Genomic DNA, 6,000 nt, shown 5'->3' on the forward strand with positions numbered 1-6,000 from the left:
AAAACCGAACTTAGCGAATCTGAAAGCGAACTTAATAACGAAACCGAACTTAATTAATTAAAAAAAATTCCCAAATAAAAAGTCAATCCCAATATAGTCAATGACAATGGCTTAAAGCCTCCAAAAAGGTATAAGCCAAATATTTGAATTAATTAATTTCCGAATATTTTGTAAATGACTAAGATATAAAGTCGATCCTGATACAAGGTCCATAAATTATAAAGTCATATCTACGGGGAATAATATAACCAAGAATATATAGGCAACATGTTTGCATACGAGCTCGCTGGATTAAAGAGATTAAATATCCAAGCTGTTAAATGGGGTAGCAGCCACAGGGTTAAGGTTCGAGGTAGAACTGGTAAGATGGTATATGGTAGCAACCTTTCACGTTCAATTAACAATAAATTGGTGGCCAAGCAGTACAATGTTCCAGTTGAAACCCTTGAGAAGCATATGTCGCCCGACTATAAGGCTGATCCTAAGTATCGTTTTTACAATGGTAATCACATGGAATCACACTTATATGAGGGAATCGAGGCTACTGATTTCTACGATAAGCTCGAGAACGTTCTTTCGACTCAGGCAAATGCATTTAAGGTGAATATTGCTCTCGGGTACGAACTCGTGAGCAAGACTGATCCTGATGACACCCGCTACTTCTACCCGAATCTCGCAAACACTTACGTATTCAATAAGCCTGTCGCAATCAACAGCAAGGCGGATATCCGAAAGAAGGTGATTTCGGAAATTCGGTCTATGGAGTTGGCTGACAAGCTCAACTATCCAAGCTCCGGATATAAGCTTAAGGCGATCACTGCATTCAAGATTTTTGTCTACCATCGCGACCATGCTCTTGGGGATAGCGAAGCTATTATTCCTAAGGTTATCCGCGAAAACAAGCATGTAATCAACTTTCCTAAGACCAATAACAAATGTCTTCAACTGCATCGCCTGGCACACCTTCCAGAGCGCTAAGAAGGATCCTCGCAGAATTCAGGCTCAGGTTAAGGAGGCATTCAAGTGCTACTGCTCTTTTAAGGGAATTAAGCATACGTTGAGTCTATTTAGGAGCTTCAAGCCTATTGACCTACTACAGCTCGATGAGGTTGAGGACTGCTTCCAACTCGGTATTAACGTATATAGCATGGATGTAGCTACCGGAAATGTTGAAAGCATTCGTAGGTCGGACAAGGGGTATGAAGCGATGAATATTCTATCACACGAGAATCACGCTCTCTACATCAAGAGCATCGATATGCTCCAGTCTAAGTATCAGTGCCCCAAGTGTGAAATGATTTTCGTGAGCGGTGAAAGACTTAAAAATCACAAGAAAAATCAGTGCGAGCTTGTGAATATTGAGAGCTTCCCCGCTGAGCCAACTATCTACAAGCCAGCTCCTAACGCGATCCGATCACTGCTTACAAAGTATTCCATTAAGGAGGCCAATCAATACATCGACAACTTCATTGTTTATGACTTTGAGGCAATCCTTAAGCCTACCGCAACTCAACACGGGGAGAATACTGTCTTCACGAACGAACACATTCCGGTGTCTGTATCCATAGCTGATAGCTTAACCGAGGAGGTGCGTTGTTTTGTAAATGACGATCCAAAGATGTTGCTTATGCATATGTTCAAATACATTGGTGATGTATCGGTGAAGATTCAACAGTACAATGTCGATAAGTATAAGTCGCTTCTGCAAAAAATCATCAATGCTCACGGTCTGACAGGTATGGAAATTCCAGGCGTCAAGCTTAATAAGAAGTACAGGATGTCTGATGTGGAAAGTTGGATTAAAGAAGGAGAGTATGATAACTTCTTTCACTTGCATAGCAGTCTTGGCTTTGGCAAGCAGAGGTCCGACTACGGAAGACTTAAACAGCAGATTGATCAGGTTCCAGTATTCGGTTTTAATTCTGGTCGATACGATATCAACTTAATTAAGAGCGACTTATTTGCCATCATTGGTACTGACAACATCAAATCGGTCATCAAGAACCCCAGCTACATGTGCATTGCTACATCGAACATGAAAATGCTTGATATTAGCAACTATGTATCGGCTGGCACCAGCTACGATAAGTATATTACGACATATCTGGGTGGCTGCAAATGTGATGACAAAATTAGATGTGTCTGTGGTCTTGGCAAGGGTATCTTCCCGTATGAGTACATCACCGCGTTCAATGTACTCAACCAGACTACTGTGGCGAAGCGGGATCACGAAAATTGCTGTCGTGATCTCCGGCTTACCAGCGGTACGCCCGGACTGCCGACTATCGGAGGGGGTACTCCGTTGATCTGGCGCGATCGGAACCTTGTATTCACCTTGTGTACCCGACGGCGGGGCGGGTTACGCTCTTCCGGTGTTCACTGAAGGCGTCGGTGGTTACCAGGATGGGGTGGGGAGCTGGACGGCTCCTTCCGGGGAACTGGGGGGGGGGGGGGGTTAAGTGGTTGCGCACCTGGCCAAGCGATCCAGGGGTCCCGTGTAGTTACCGTGCGCGACGAGGTGAGTCCGAAGTCGTCAGGAGGGCCAATATACTTCCCAGCCTGGAATCAACGAACGCCACTTGTGTTGCAAGGGAAAGCTTCTTCTTCTCTTATTAAGCAAAACAAACAATGATCTCAGCTTCCTATCCTCCCCCCTTACTGGATTCTTTCACCCATCTCCCGAGGTACATTCCACTGGCTCTCACTCCAGAATGATTGCGGGTGTACCACCAAAGTGGTACGCCACGATTTGTGATCGGGATCGCGATCGCAGTTCTGACCGCGATCGCATATCGAAATGATCACACCATACCGAATACCGGTATACACCGATAACTAATGGCGCCACTGTACCCATCGGGTCTCCATACCCCTACCCCTTAGGTCCAGTCCAATTTCTCCATGGTCAGTCTCCATCAAATTCCGACCATGCGTCCCGTCCCGTCCGAATCCAAACCACCATTAGTCCATCCCAAAAATATCCAGCATCCACTCCACCACACTACTACCCCGCCTAAGTCAGCTTTTGACAGCAAGCTCCGTGGAACAAGCATCACCGATGACGAATACGAGCGAGTGAAGTTCGTGTGGAGATACTATGAGATGAAATCTATCAAGGACCTACTGGTCTGGTACAACAATCTCGATGTAGTTCCATTCATCAAGGCTATCAAAGCCCAGCGCGAGCTATTCATGCGTTTCGATTTGGATATGTTCGCGGATGGAGTGTCGCTACCTGGACTTTCGGAGAAGGTTATGTATCAGACCTGTTTCAACAATCTCAAATATCCGGATAAGGCACCTGCTAACGCATTTCAATTTCCAGCTCAGCGTATGGGCGGCTACAAGAGTCAGGATGCTGAGGCAAAGCAGGAATTTGGTATGACATTTGATCACTTGGATACATTACTGCAAAAGCAAAAGTATCTGTGTGGTTTATGCTACTGCCAGCTGACCGTCGATACCGCTTCAGCAGACCGTATCAACAACAAGCTTGGACACATCGATGGCAACGTATTGGTCAGCTGTATCAAGTGCAACACCGCGCGTAAGGACATGTCGCTCAAGGGATTCCGCTATAAGAAGTTGCTTGAGTTCAACTCGGACAGATTGGTGTATAGCATTGATAAGGAGGAAAAGGACATCTACGCTAAGATGAAAGCCAACATTGCTGGAGGCCCATCTATTATCTTCAATCGCTACGCTAAGCGCAATGAGACGAAGATTCGCGGTGGTAAGATCTGTAAGAAAATTATCGGATACGATGCTAACGCTCTATACCTATGGGCACTTGGTAATGAGATGCCATGAGGACGATTGACTACGATCGAGGCTTATGACGGCATTATCGAGGACATCGTTGCTGATAAGATTTTCGGCTTCCTCGAGTGTGATATTCGAACACCAGAGCACTTCAAAGACTACTTCTCAGAGATGACCCCCATCTTCAAGAACACGCTAATCGATTGTGCTGATGAGAGTGTCATTGGTCATCACATGTACAAGTACAACGAGGCACATAAGCAAAGCCGAGGAAAACCAGCTCGTACGCTGATAGGTAGCTACTTTGGTGAGAAGATTCTCATATACGTACCTTTGCTCAAGTGGTATCTCTCTCATGGTTTGGAGATCACTAAGACTTACAGCTTCATCAAAGCGAACTCCCACAAGGCTTTTGCTCCTTTTATGGAGGCTGTATCAAACGCCCGGCGAGAGGGTGATGTTGATAAGTCGAAGGCGATGATTGCTGAGATGATGAAACTTGTAGGCAACAGTGCTTTCGGTCGATCTGGAATGGATATGAGCAAGCACAAAGTGGTCAAGTATGAGTCGAACGACAAAGCTATTAAGAGCAAGATCGAACACTTTACGTTCCAAGGGTTGGAGGAGCTTAATGATTCTTGTGAGATTACGATGAAAAAGCGCCGCCTCAACAACAAGAACCCGATCCATTTATCGATTGCTATCTATCCGCTCGCTAAGCTACGCATGCTTCAGTTTTACTATGACTGCATCGACTTTTACTTTGATCGTTCAGACTTTCAATATCAGGAGATGGACACGGACAGTGGATATATTGCGTTCAGCTGCGAGAACCCATTCAAAGAATGCATCAAGCCTGAACTTCGTGATCACTTCGATGAGCATAAGTTTGAGTGGTTCCCGCGAGACTACAACGCTGAGGTAGCCAAGTTCGATCGCCGCACGCCTGGACTATTCAAGGAAGAGTGGCGAGGTGATGCAATGGTCTCATTATCCTCTAAGAACTACATCTGCTATCTACCGGACGAGGAGCACAAGGTCAAAGCCAGTGCTAAGGGTGTACAGCAGGGGCGTGGTCGCAATGTTGATGTACTTAACCCAAACGGTTTTGAGACAGTTATACAGAACCGTATCACACTTCGGGGTACTAACAAGGGTTTCAGACTATCGAAAGAAACCAAATCGATCATTACCTATACTCAAACCAAAACAGCGCTCAATTACTACTATGATAAGCGCCAGGTAATGTCGGATGGTATTTCAACGATTCCGCTGAATGTCTAAGGGTACATATCGAACTGATGCTTATTTTTTTCTTCTAAATATAGGACCATGTCTTCTCAAGATCTACTAAAAAAAAACTCTACTATGATCCCAAAACCGGTTTTATCGGCGCTCAAGCTCTGTATCAGAAGGCAAAGGAGTTAGACCCTAAGATTACTATCAAAATTGTAAAGGACTGGTATGCTAACCAGCCCGATATTCAGCGATTTCAGGATCAGAAGAAGCGATTTGATGGCTTCAAAATAGCTTCATACAACCCCAATTCGTGGCAAATTGATCTTGCGTTTTGGGAGAAACGACCAATTTTGACTGCTACCAACATCAACTCAAGGTTGGGATACGCAAAGCTCTTATCAAACAAAACGGCAGCAACTGTTTTAGCAGCGCTTAAAGCATTTGTTCACCTTCACACAGTTGATATCCTGACAAGCGATAATGGAAGCTCACAGGCTCAAGAATTCTTCCAAAGTAAGAACATTGAGCACTACAACAATGAGTCTGGTGATCACGGAACCATGGGCAAAATCGAACGATTCAACAGGACCTTGAAGCAGAGACTAACTAAAATGTCTCCCAAGAGGATTATGCAAAAGATTATCAGCGATGTTATCGAAAACTATAATAGCACGTTCCATCGCTCTATAAAAATGACCCCAAACGAGGCCAAAGGTAAAGTCATCGGGTCAGAGCTGGAACACAATCAAGGTGAAGCAGAGAGAGTTGAGAATGAGTGCGAAGTCGAAGCAAATGTGCTATATCGACTTAAGAAGCAGACATTTGATAAAGAAGCTGCTCGATGGAGCAAAGCTGTCTATACAATCGTTGGAATTGATGGATACCGAGTCCAAATCCGCTCAAAAAATGGTCATACTCTCTACAAGGCACCAAATGATCTTAAAATGGTTAAATCAGAGACTACGGATGCTACTATTAATCGAGGCGATATTCTTGAGG

Source organism: Phytophthora ramorum (genome assembly GCF_020800215.1).
Source record: "Phytophthora ramorum isolate Pr-102 chromosome Unknown Phyram_PR-102_s0008, whole genome shotgun sequence".
NCBI classification, from domain to species: Eukaryota; Oomycota; class Peronosporomycetes; order Peronosporales; family Peronosporaceae; genus Phytophthora; species Phytophthora ramorum.